We start from the raw sequence: 13,998 nt of genomic DNA, 5'->3' as shown, positions 1-13,998 counted from the left end.
GGACTGTGTGCGCTCAGACGTCGGGACGAGCAAACTGCCGCCGCGGCACCAACGGGAAGCCCTCTGCACACGGGACAGGCCGCCATCATCTTCCACGTTGGGAGGTTGCCTGTCTGAAAGCCAGAGTTTGTTGTAACATTTGAGTATCGTCCGTGCCATCTCATGTGGCCGTGAAATGCCGCCCGTGCCGGGTCTTGGGTCGGTCTGCTCCGAGTCCCGTGTCCCCAGGAGTGCCCTTGTGGCCCCTGAAGCTCCAGGAACCCAGGGGAGCTGCGGGCTTCCTGTTGGCCATAATCACGTGTCCACACGGAACGTAAATTATCTCCACATATTACTCGTTTTCCTCTAGGTGCTAACCGTGTGCCTTAGGCCAGACCCTGGCAAACATGACGGGGATGCTGTGGGGAGGCTCGTTCTGTGTTGGCGGGTCCCAACATGTCCCAGGGACAGGCACGTGTCTGTGTGTCTTGCGCCTGCGGACTGGGTGCAAGTTGGTGCCCAGGGCTGACAGCCCGTGTAGACGCGCCCTTACACAGCGCGGCCCCGCGCATCAGCCTGAGAGGGGTCCTCGCCTTCAGTACAACCAGAGCTCAACTTCTGGGGCCTCCGACTCACTTCTTGTTGGGAAGGCCGTGGGCTGGCTGGCTGCTGCTGCGTCTCCCAGAGGGGGAGACACGAGCCAAGGTCAGGCCTGCGGCCTCTCTCGCACACACCCGTGCTCTAGCTTGTACACTTGACTGATACTACGCATCTTTTTAAGTGGCTGACGGAAAGGAGAAACCACTTCCTCTGAAAGCCCTTGTTATGATTAGTGATACGTATTCATAACTTCGCTTTCCTCTTTGATTGTTGCATCTCATTAGCAACACATGAATCACAAACGCCCTGGGATTTTGCGGCATCCTCCCCGGGCCCTGGCTTCAGAGGGGAATGTCTGGCATGGAGTTAGTGGGCGTCCCCCACCAGCCTTGATCCGATGGCCCAGGGCTGGCTGTGGGTCTGGAAGTCAGCCCTGTGCTCACCCGGGATGGGGTCGCCGTGGCAGGGCGGCCGTGGTCTGGGAAGCACAGAGGCAAGCTGCGTCCAGGACCCTTTTTTCTAAATAGAAATGAGCCAACAGTTCTCCTTTCTTGGTGCTCACATGAAATAATGTGTTTGGAAGGAATTGTGAACCTGAAAACCCGTGTGTTCCTAGGCCGGGGAGGGTTTTCAGGACAGGCCTCGCTGTAAACAGGCCACAGAAAATGGACCTGCCCCATTGCTATTTTCCCATGGTTTTCCCATTTGAGGGCCCCTCACCGTCCCCCTTAGACAGACCATTGTCCCCTCTGAGCTCGGTCCATGGCGGCCCTCATACAGAGCGCCCCCTGGGAGCAGGCGTGGTTTTACAGTTTGTCAACTGTGCGGGTCTTGTCTCCCCAAGACAGGCCGCAGTGTGTGGCCCGGGGAGCCGCAAGGGAATGGACACCAGCTACTTGGATATGCATACAAGGTGACTCCGGTCAGGTCACACTTGTCAGAACGCATCTCTCTGAGGCTAGAAATGGACAGAAATGTGGACACACAATGTGGCACCTCAGTGCATGTGATTATTGATCATCACGACTTTACTAATAAGATACAAGATCACTGCTTTTGCTTGAAAACATAGTTTTGAAATACATGTTTGCTGTGTAGACTCCTGCCTTCTGGCCAAGGTTACTGAGTTTCTGGGAAGAAATAGAGGCTCTGAGTCTGGCAGAAAGGGAGCTGGGCCGGATCAGGAGCCCCTGTCCAGCGTTTGCTTTTAATTAGGAGTGTGGGCTTTCGGGAGAGTTCTCCCTGTGGGCCCGACTTCTCCCCCGAAATTTCTGCGCCCTACAATCGTGTCTCTGCACGTGCAAGCACGCCTGCACAGCGAAGTCTTCGCCTCCAGAGGCTGGGTGTCATTTTCTGGGTTCTCTGCATATGCACAAGTTGGTTTCCATGACGCTGTGCATCACTGACCTGCTGTTTACGGAAACTGTGTTTTATTATTAGACGTGACGCGGACAAGGCGGATGGGAACCAGTCTCTCAAAATTGTGCTGAGAGATGAGCCCCGCCCCGCTACGCCCGCTCCATTCCTCCCCCACATCGTTGCGAAGTCCGCAGCGGTTAATTTTGGCAGATTACCTCCTACCAGAGTAAAACGTTATCAGTTAAATGAACAAGAGAGAAATGTACAAATGAAAATGAGTGAAAAGGTTAAAAAAGGCCATGTGTGAAGACGACAGAATTAGAACTAAACAGATTTTGGGGCAAATCTGGCTTTCTCCCCTTAGAACCTGTAGACCTTGAACAAACCCGGTAACTTCATGGAGTCTGGCGTCTGCGTGTACAGTGGGTGAGACGGCACCCTCATCGCACGCCAGTTCTGAAGATGACAGCGTCGTGCATAGTGCCTGGTGCCGAGTGGGGACTTGGCGGCGTGTGCTCTGTTTTGCTGCTTGCTGCTTTGTTCAGTTGTTGATGATTCCGTTTCTGTGGTTTTCACTGGTGTCTGCCAGGCATTGTTATCCTGGGTGGTGAGGACATGCAGAGTGTGCATCTGAAGAAAACCCGAGAGTTAAAACGTAGTTGTAATGGTTACAACCACCCCAGAAGTGGCATTGTAGCGATGATGATGATAATCAACGTGGTCTTGTGAAAAGTGCTTCTTGCATTGTCAGCCTTTGCACATGAATGGTTTTTAGCCAGGGCTGCTTGGCTCCTACGGCTAAGAGGGGCTTTGGGGTAAGGAGCGGCCAGAAGAGAGAGGCAGGGCTCTCTTTCTATCTTTCACATCTTAGGAGTCTTGTGAGACATAGCTGTAGAAGCCTTTCTCATCCGTTGGCAATGACAGTTTCTTGTCGCCACTGGAAACTAAGAGCTCACAGCCGGTAGATAATGCCACTGCACCTGCAGTGTCTGCATCAGTGCCTGGCACACAGTAGGAGCTCCGAGGACAGTTGTAAACTCACTGTCAGGCTCGCACACTGCTGACTCAATGACCGATGCATAGGAAATTTTACAGAGCACGAACTTCCCGGATGTGTTATCCTGATTCTGTTAAAGACTGGAGAGAGAAGTAGAGAATCTTTACACATAGGTGGACCTTGTACCAGCCCTTCAGCGTTGCTGCCATGCGTGCTTGAACTGGGGGAGGCATACGATGGGAGGCGAATGGAAGGAGGAGAGAAGAGGGTCACAGTTTGCCTTGAAAAACTGTTTGTTAAATGTAAACTTTGTGGGGGTCTTTGTGGGGACGATTCAATGGGAATTCTTGGGAATATAATTAAGAGCAGTCCTCAGAGGGACAGACTAAACCAACATTGAGGAATGTTCTGGAGCATTCTCATGGATTCCGTGTGGCTGCTGACAAATGCAACTGGTTTATGTAGAGAAAGCTGACCTAAGTTGGCTCTTGCAACAGACATGCTTCTTACTGCTCTTGAACAATGAAATTAGAATGATGTTGATAGTCTCCGCTTTCTCAAGTTCTCAGATACTTAGGTACTGCGAAGGAAAAATAGGAAAGTTAATGTGGTAGGAGCTATTTAAACAGCCCAGTTTAAGGTACAATGTAAGATGGAATTTGCATTCATCTCTCTGCAATTAGCACTTCCTTCTAGGTTTTGCCATTGAAGCACTAAGTTCACGTAGGTCAATATGTGGAGAGTGTCTGACACGTGAGGGAGGCGAGCCAGGTGACAAAGGCCTCCGACCAATGGCGTCTAGTGGAGAAAGAAAGGGCGTGCACGCCGCATAAATTCCATGGCATTTTTAACTTTGTGTTATGGTGACGAGAAGAACAGATAATGTCACCTGTGGGAACGAGTCATCAAATGGTGAGCACGGAGGTGGGAAAAACATCTGAAATACATGATGGGCCGGACCCAGGAGAAGACAAGGCTGGGGAAGCACAGTGTTGAGGTTTGAAGGGTCTCCGGGATTCAGGTCGAGGGGCTACTTTCCATATCATCCTGTAGATTTTTTTTCCTGCACCTTCTTAAGACAGACCATGAGCCATAGGCCTGTCACTAGCCCACAACTATATGCAGAACTTTTGGCAGTGTCTGTAAATGCCTTGGGGACAAAAGAAAACATCATTTTTGTCAATTTCTCACGGAGATTTAGGACCATGAAAAGATAAAAAGAGAAGCTTTCATGCTCTTCCCAGGGAAACCTGGAAGGAACAATCACAGTTCACTAATATTTCAGTGCTATGGTCTGTCATGGCTCTGGCAAAATCCACCTGGCCACTGGGAAGTGACCTTGGCTCTGCTCCTGGATTCCTACTCAGTGCCAGCCCTTATGAGAAGAATGAGCAGACACCAGCTCTGGAGAGCTGTGGGGGCTGGGGGAGGCATGCGTGGAAGGAACGTGTCTGGCAGGATGGTACGGCTGGGTGAGGTTAGAGATAGGCCTTCACCCCAACTGCAAACCCTGATTAACTCCGGCTCCGAGGAGTTGGGTGTGGACAAGGGCAGCGACACGAAGCTCCTCAGGTTCTGCGGTCTCCAACCTGCCCAGCGCTTGCTTGGGGAGTATGAGGCACGGATCAGGGGCCCCGTGTCAGACAAGGCGCCTCAGCTTGTGGCCACACCCAGGGCCACGATGCTCCCCCGTCTTGCTCTTTCTCGGCTGGTCTTCTAGCTTTAAGAATAGCTGATACCACTTACCTAGGTTTGCACCTGAGAGGGAGGGTCAGCCGCGTCCAGCTACCACGGGTCATGGTTGCGAGCGTGGACAGCAGCAGGCAGGCGGCGCAGGGAGGTGGTGACGTGCTGGGCTCCCGGCCGTGCTGTGGCTCCACCATCCTTTCCGGAAGGCATCCTAGCTCTGCACGGACGCCGGAGTCCGCTGCACAAAAGCATCGGTCTGCATGTGGATTTAATCCAGCTTCTCCAGCCAGTGTGAAGGTGCCCGCCCAGCAGCTGTTTGTAATGAACTGGGATTTTTATCGCATGTGAAATTAAGGTGGACATGCTATAGTCCCCAGTGAGGGAGGAAGGTTCTATTCAAAGACTGAGGCTGGAGAGACACGATGGCATTCCAAGTAGGAAACTTTTGGAGATCTGGTATACCTTCGTGTGAGGCCAAGTGGTGGCGCTGACCTTGGACTGCGGGTGGATACTCGTCAGTACAACTTCCGGTTTGGAAATCAGCTAGGAACCCGAGTCAGTAACCAGTTCTCACATGAGAGACGAAGTCACTTAGCAGGCAGTGATGCCTCAGCATGATAGCCCTGCTTGTCACTTCCCTGTCTGCGTGACTCAGGCGTGTGCTTACATTTATGGAGAGTGCATTTTTGAATTATATTTTTGATTTATGTAAGAGGAGATTAAAAGTGATCTGTTCTTTCCCCACATGTGAGCCACAGGCACACATGCTCATGTAAATAGGAATAGCCCAACATCTATAAACACATAAAACATACAATGAGTGTCTTTGGATTTATTTTTTAGGTTAGTTGTTTTTACTTTTATTTTGTTAAATAGTGATTCAGCTCAATTAAAAATGCTTTGTATTTCTGTAATTTCTTCATTAGGGAGCTTCTGTCCAATATTCCCCAGGACACCTTCCTTCTACAGCAGTGACCATTGTCACAGCCATGACGGGTGCTTTCTCCCGTGTTGTGGTCCATATGCTCTTCTGTCTGATTTGCTCCTCTCTGTTTATTTCTTATTTTTCATCGTACACACATCAGTAAGGTTGCCAACTGAGTCTTACGTGACGCGGGAGAGACCGGATCTGAGTTTGGAGCCCTCTGACTACAACACCAGGCTCTGGTCTGTTCCAGAACCACACAGAAGCCGCTGTGGTGTGACACCTACAGACATGATTTGATGCAGGTATTAAGGATGGCGTGAGGGGGCCATAAAGATCATGTGGTCCAAATCCCTCTATTTTCAATAAGTAAGTGAGCTCCAAGAAGCGAAGTGCCAACCACGTGTCACAGTGCTAGCTCATGGAGCAGGTAGAACTGAGCACACTTGGTGGCTTGTGTCAGAAAATGTGGAATAAGAAACGCAGCACCGTGATAGATCCGTGCCCCAGATGCCGAAGGGAGAGTGCGGACATCACGATGCTCACCAAGATGCCAGGACAGGAGAGCTGATTTGTGTCTCTGTCAGACTCTAAATTCTGTGTGCCCCGAAAGCCAGAAGAGCATCATTTTCATGTGGATGAAATTATGTTTCCTTGTCAGATATTTATTGAGACACAAAGCCAGAAAGATAACGCACAGCCTCTACTGAAGATAAGTTCGTAAGGAAAGGGTCAGAGTGGACGGCTGCTATTCTGAGTCTCTGCCCCCCAATCCAAACGGAGAAGGGTGCAGGAAATTCCATATAGAGTAAAGATTTTTACAGAACTGTAGATGGACAAAAATAAAAGTTGCTTTTTGTAAAAAATCAATATCACTCTTTATAAGCATTCATCAATTTAGATCTGTCCTATATAAATGCTGGTTTTCTCGTTTTTCTCATCATCTTATTTTGGCCTTATTACAAAAGAGAACAATAAAATATCACTAGGGGAAATGAAAACAGAAACCATCCATCATCCTGCCTCCCCCAGGACCTGGTACGTGCAGGGCTCACAGACCTCTGTGTGTGTTCACAGACTTCTTGCTTCGACTCTGATTACAACCATCCACCACAGTGGATCCTGAAACGTGGCGTTTCCTTCTGACAGCTTCTAAGAAAATCATGCAACTGCTTTTTCACCGCCCCCCCTAAACACTAAGAGAAGTGATATTTCAACTTCAGAGTTTGGACTGACATGTTGGTTCACTCAGCGTGATGACGGTCAGACCGTGACTCACGGATCAGGTCTGACCCACGTGCCACGTCTTGGTGAGTCTGCACCGCTTTGCTGGGGCATCCCGCGAAGGGAGGGGTGCTGAGGTCACGTGGTTGTGACCCTTCATTTTGCTGTGTGACCGTGTTGTTGACACATGTTGGTTTTCCATTTTTCCCTGAACGTGGTTCTCTTGCTGTAATTTAAGTACATCTTAGGTGCCGGAGAACTAGGGGCCCAAACATTGGGCGTCTGATGCTTGCTTCTCTGATGTTCTTTCCCCTTCGGCAGGGGCGTGTCCTTGCACCCCGGTAGCAAGGCTACATTGTTGAATATAGCAAGTCACGTCACTTACATTTGATGGCACAGTTTTGTTGGCTTATTTAACTGTAGTATTTATGACAAACGTAAACTTGTTTGGATCCTTTAATTGATACATTTTTCTATCAGTGAAAATTATTTGTGTACCTTGGATTGGAAGAAGATATTATAATTTTAGCTCATCAAAATTTATAAAGTTAAGTTTGCCTTTTATGGCTTTTCACTTTCTAGCAGGGTTTTCAGGAATGTCCCAGGCAAGAAATGGATGTATTTGTTTATTGAATCATACCGCACATCTTTCCTTATTATCTGCATTTGTACTTGGCTAGGAGTTGTGAACGCTATTACATAACATTAAGTATGCTTCTAAATATCATTTTTGGTGGTTATGTATTATTCCATTGTGTTGGTCCACTGTGATTTATTGGATTAATCCCCTTTTAATGGAAATTTAAGCTGTTTCTAATCTTTTTACGAATATAAATTATACCTTCATAAATATATTCATGGCTTTATCTGTATGCTCATTCATGATTATTTCCTTAGGGTAAATTCTAGAAGCCATAGAAATACAGTTGTTAATTCAAAGTGTAGTTGCTTTCTTAATGAATTTTTGGAACACAGGAGTGATTCATATCTTACGCTTCCTTTCCATCCTAAAGGGGAAGAAGTATCTGTGAAAATATGACCATGCTGCCAAGTGTTTGGGAACTCCATTTTGTATTATTATTATTATTATTATTATTATTATTATTATTATTTTGCGGGTATCTAGACAACCTGTTTTCACTAGACTTTATACCAAGCACTCAGGATACAGAAAGTAATAGAGCAGGGAGATTTTGTAGGAAAAAATCCATATATCAAGAAATATATAAAATAAGCATATCGTGTTAGGGATTTTTAGTGTCCAAAGGGAATGGCCAGCTTTATCAGGAAGCTGGTGGATCGTAAAAGCTGATTATAGAGAGATGAATCTTGAGCTCAGTGGTAAAGCGTATCTGGTGTCTGGTGGGCAGATGAATAGTGGGGGCCTTCTGGGCAGGGTGCACCAATGGCCTGACTCAGGGGCAGGAACCAGCAGTGCTAGCACACTGGGGTCACAGCAGATCAGTGGTCAAGGTCAGCTTGCTTTCAACGCATGTCCCCCTCCTCAGATTCATTTAAGGTAAGCATCTCCCCAAGCTGCTGGGGCTAATAATGTAGAAGGAAAGTCACAGAGAGATGTCTGGTGGGTTGTAAAAACGTGTGCTGGAAAAACTCTCTTGAACCTCAGTGAATTTAATGTTGCTCTGAACTGGGAGTCAGGAGGTTGACAGGTGGGGACTCCTCATCCTTCTCACAGAACAACCGAATGATGATTCGTAATTCATCTTAGTCGTCATTTTTAATGGCATTGCCAACTCCAGAATGCAGGGGAAGTGGTCCTTCTGGAAAATACCCACACCAGGGCTCTCACCAGAGCCATACTCAAGCAGAGCAGGTGCTGTGTTCTAGTTCTTTCTCCGCCACCAAAGGGCGGGACGATCTTGCACGAGCCGCTTAATCCATGGGGCTGGCAATTCATTTACATAGAGAAGCAAAAAAGAAACATGATCGCTCGGAGCCCTGGAGTTGTGGGATTGAGAGAGCAGAGGTGAGAGGCCCGACCCTTGACGCAGTGAGCTGAGCTCCCGAGACGCCGCGCCGCAGGGCATCTGCGTAATCCTGCGCGTGGTCAGCACGCAGTCACTCTCCGTGGTGTCGGCGGAAGGATAAATGATGTCCAGTGCAATTAAATCCTGATGCTAACTGGAAAGAGAAAGAGAGAGCGAGATCCTCAAGCCATTTATTTGTTTACCAGTGCTGTCAGTGCCTTGCTGTACCCTTAAAATTCATTTTAATAAAAATGATATATTTATTTAGTCAAACCATGGGTTTATGGGAGAAAGAGATTCCTGTGTAGCTGATTGTATTTAGGGAAAAAAGCCTCATCTTACTCTCTCCCGAATCACTGGTACAGCCAACTTTATGTTTACATTTTAGGCACACGTGGTTATAACATTGGACACATGAGTCATGTGATGCAGGAGCCCTTTGATGGGAGGCGTGTAAAGCCAGGAAAACACCTCAGTCATTCCTTTGAGTGAAAGGTGGGCGCCGTCTTCCCGGAGATCTGGGGCCGTGCAGGCCCTGCACGTTGACCGGCCCACGCCCGCTGTGCAGAGGTGATTTCCTCCTGTTCACACCGGGAGAAAAAACATCCAGAAAATTAACTACAGCTGTGAAGAAGTAAACTTTGTTCACCACAGGGAACCAATTTTAACTACATAAATTTGCAAAACAAGCAACAGGTGGGAAAACCAACAGATGGGGCCACACCAAACTGAAAAGCTTCTGCAGAGGAAAGGAGACCGACTGCGCAGCAAGGAAGCAGCCCGCGGGTCAGAGGGGCACAGACCAGAGGTCTGAGCAGGGGCTAATATCCCAGTATATAAGGAGTTTATACAACTCAGTGGCCAAAAAAATCAAGAGTCAGAATGAAGAATGAGCAGAGGACCTAAACAGACATTTTTTTTTCCAAAGAAGACATCCAGATGGACAACAGACACATGAAAAGATGCTCACGTCACTCATCGTCGGGGCAATGCGGATCAGAACCACAGTGTGATACTGCCTCACACCTGTCAGAACAGCTAAACTCAAAAACACCAGAAACAACAGATGTTGGTGAGCATGTGGGGAAACGGGCACCCTCGTGCGCTCTTGGTGGGGGTGCAGACTGGTGCGGCCGCTCTGGAGAGCAGTGTGGAGGCTCCTCAAAAAACCAAAAATAGAACTACCATATGATCCAGCAATTTCGCTTCTGGGTATTTATCTAAGGAAACGAAAACACTAACTTAAAAAGGTATCTGCACCCGGTTGATCACTGCAGCCTTATTCGCAGTAGGGAAGACAGAACAGCCTAAGTGCCCACCGTCAGACAAGTGGATAAGGATGTTTCATATGTACGTATCATATATATTATTCACCCATAGAAAAGTCGGAGGTCCTGCCGTTTTGGCAGCATGGATTGACCCCGAGGGCATTATACGAGGTGACCTAAGTCAGAGAATGCTGTCTGATCTCACTCCATATGAGATCTAAAGAGCCGACCTCATCGACAGCAGGTGGTGCTTGCCAGGGGCTGGGGAGGTTGGACAAACTTGCAGTCATAATAGGAACCAGTCCTGAGGCTGGAGTGTTCAGCCCCTGTTAGGGACCCCGAAAGGCTTGAGTATGCCTCACAATAGGGCATCACATGAAAGTTGCTAGGAAATTAGACCTCGTCACAAAAAGAACAAAAGGCAGCTGTGAGGTGGTGAACGTTGGCTGCGGGGATGTTACAGTATCTGCATGTATCACATCACCATCAGCGCAGCTTAACCGGACACATTGTTACCTGTCAGTTACACCTCAGTACGCCTGGAAAAACAAGTACTTTGCTAACCGGGACTTACGTGTAATTGCACATACGAGGCCTGTGACCTCCCTGTGGTTTGACAGCCAGACTGTAGCAATTTTTAATTAGAAATTCTCTCTCTCAAAAGCGATTTGTGAAAACAACTTGAAAATCTTTTGATTATTTGGATACTAGGATTGGTCAACTCACCGATTCTGTGCTCTAGAATGTTCTTCAACTCAGTCTCAATTTATACATTTTATACCTGCTGTGGGTGAAGCTCTCTTATGTATGTGCTTCTGTCTGCGTGAATATGTAGACACCGAAACATGAGGCCCGTCCTAAGTGAACTGATCAAAAAGTAGGCAAAGTTAGACATGTTGAGACTCTTGAGTCAAGAGAGAAGCAGGGTCCTAATCAGTATAGAAAGAGCATGCTTTTGGAGGGAAATTGGAATTCTAGGAAGATGAGCTTCGGGCTGCGTAAAAAACTACTGCAAACAAATGCCTCAAGAGGACACACATTTAGTAGGTCACAGCTTCTTCGAGCCGGGAGTCTGGGCGTGGCTTAGCTGGGTCTCCACGAGACCACAGGACAGGTGGTGGCCAGGGCTGTGTTCTCACAGGTCAGTGGTCTGAGTGGTCACTGAGCTTGGTGGCAGGATTCCTGTGGCCGTGCTGTGCCTCGAAGCCAGCGTCGGGGCCAGAGAGCCTAGAGCATCTGCCAGGAGTGTGGAGTCTTTCCTCCTAATGGACCCGGTCACAGGAGTGACACATGGCCTTGCCTGGAGCCTCACCCTGCCCACCTGCAAGAGGAGGGAGTCCCACAGAGGCAAGAACACCAGAAGGTGGGGCCACCCAGGGCCACCTAGACTCTGCCCACCACGCCAGGGTCAAACCCCATGAACAAAACTTCTCTACGTTGAGAAGCTCAGGGTTTAGCGACCTTGTTGGGCACAACGGGCCCGGCAGGTCCTGACGTCTCTGCACGCAAGTCTCTGATTCCACAGTGTGCGTGGTGCCTCTGTTGGCCTGTGGTAGCTGCCCGCTCGCCGGTTTAGACCCGTCGGGCGTCCTCTCCACTGGCCGGTTTTATGGCTGAAATCTCAGCGAGGTCTTCTGCTAATGACTTGAACCAGCAGTGCTCTGAGCCTGCAATCTGTCTGCACTCCTTCCCCTTGCCATCTATTCGCTTGTGGTTAGGAGTGACTCATGAATATTTAAGCGGGGAAAATCAAAGCACCTGCCTGTGTCACACTATTTCTTTACTTATATCCACTTAGTTAATAGGTTGATTTTCCCTGAATCAAAACAAAAATACACCAGAAAACAAAACAGACCCATTCTACATGTTTAGACAGGAAGGGGCTTAGCAAGCGCAGGTGATACTCAGGAGGTCTGTAACGGAAGGAGGGCCGATTGGAGCTGAGAGACGAAAGAACAGACCTCCTGGGAGAAGGGACGCTTGATGTGTGTGGTGAGAGACGAGGGTCTGTTCAGTGGAGAAGGGGAAGAAGCCGTGGAGCGGACCGCGGCCCCGGACAGAGGAGACAGGCGTCCCCGGGCACAGTCCTTTGCTGGACGTAGAGACATGTGGGCAACGGGCCAGAGGGTGGCCTGGGGCCCAGTGGCTGTGCCACCTTCGTGTCAGCAGATGTCACCGGGAGCGTGAAGGCCCTGGCGTGAACCACTGAGGCATTCTCGGGTGTCTGCCCTCCGGTCCCGCTTCTGTGTGCGGTCGCCTGGGGAACCGGTCCACCGCCTGATGTTGGAAGCTGTCAGCGGCGCTCGGGTTTGGAGCCAGCGGGACGTGACAGGGAGGCCTCAATAGCTCCGTGACCTTGGGCAAGGCCTGGCCCTGCTGACCGCTCCCTGTACAGTTGGGATGGTCACAGTGCCCAGCTCCAAGTGTTGTCAGCATTAAATGGGATCATGTGTGTAAAGTCCTTATCATAATGCCTGACACATAGTAATAGTTAGAATATATAAATATAAAAAATGATTTTTCCCCAATTAGTCTGCATACTGTAAATGGCTGAGCAGTGCTGACTTAGCAGCCCCATAAAGCACACACTTGCCAAGTCCTGGATTTGGACTTTGAGCCAACTGCCGGTCCTTAGCTTATGGCAAAGGCAGTATATGCATTGGCTTTTACTGTCATTGTGACCTTGATGTGGTTCCTCGTCCTTTAGACTCCCAGATGCTCCCGGCTCGATGCTCAGTAGGCCCTGCACACCCCCACCCTCCGTCCTGGCTGCAGCCTGTCACACATCAGCCCAGCCCCTGGCACAAGGTGGACCGTGGCGGGCCACAGGGCCGAGCTGGCATCCGAGAACAGAGAGGCACGTCCCCGGGCTGAGCAGTTCTGAGCACCCGTGTGTCCGCACACGGATGAGAAAGGAAGACCGACCAGAGTGAGTCAAAAGCCCCCTCCCCAGGCTGTCCCAGGGGTCCAGTTGGGTGAGACAGTAGTAGAGGCGGAGGGGACGTTCTGTTCTGTTGCTCTCTCTCTTCTTTGACCTTCTCTTGGGGAGACTTCAGAAAGACAAGAGGGTCCTGGAAGGTGACAGCCGGCGAGCACACCAGGGCTGGGAGGGTGCAGGGTTAGAGTTAGGGTTAGGGTTAGGCGGGGTCTGCGCCCGTCGCCCTGGATCTGTTGTCTGGTCCGCTTCCCTCCCCAGAGCCCCAGACCATTCATTTTACAGGAGAGAAAGCATGATTTTTTTGAGTAAAACAAGTTTGTTTTAATTTATAGAATATAAGTTATTTTAAAATAAAATATTAATGTGTCTTTCTTTCTACTAAAAACTTTGGTGGCCACAAAAGGCAGTGTATTTCAGCCCTGATGAGGTTTTGCTTGGTTCTGATGTCTAGTTTTCTGTTAGGTGTTTTCTAAAAACATTTTAAAATGTTTGCTTATTTTTGAGAGAGAAAGAGAGACAGAGTATAAGTGGGAACGGGGCAGAGAGAGACGGAGACACAGACTCGCCGCCGGCTCCGGGCTCCAGGCTCTCAGCACGGAGCTGCATGTAGGGCTTGAGTTCATGAACGGGTAGGTCGTGACCTGAGCTGAAGCCAGATGCTTAACTGACCAAGCTGCCCGGGTGCTTCAGGTGTGTGTTTGTTTAACTCCAAGAAGTGACATCGATGATGCTGATAAAACTTTTATTGAATATTCAACGTTTTCTTTTTTTGAAAGAGTAACAAATTGTCTCTTTACCTAACAATCCCTTTGAAAATGTCCATACACTGTGGTCTTATAATTCTAATCCTGGGACTCGCTCCATGAAAATAAGTAAAAATTTACTAACAGCTTCCATACTGGCTTGTTTTGCAACTTTATTTATACAAGCAAACAATCGGAAGCAGCCTGAAGTCTGACAGTACGGGGACGCCACATCTCCCCTTGTGATGTGACGCGTTACAACATTTCTAGAAACTCGGGAAGCGCTGC

At 48.9% G+C, this 13,998-nt stretch overlaps 1 protein-coding gene across 1 annotated transcript in view; it reads left to right on the top strand.

Annotated features, from left to right (window-relative positions):
- The window catches only part of DLGAP2 (DLG associated protein 2), a 648,525-nt gene that overhangs the window by 351,041 nt on the left and 283,486 nt on the right, over nt 1-13,998 (top strand). The window lies entirely within an intron of this gene.

This window comes from Suricata suricatta, chromosome 1, assembly GCF_006229205.1.
Source record: "Suricata suricatta isolate VVHF042 chromosome 1, meerkat_22Aug2017_6uvM2_HiC, whole genome shotgun sequence".
Lineage (NCBI taxonomy): Eukaryota > Metazoa > Chordata > Mammalia > Carnivora > Herpestidae > Suricata > Suricata suricatta.
This window is presented reverse-complemented; position numbering and strand designations above follow the sequence as displayed.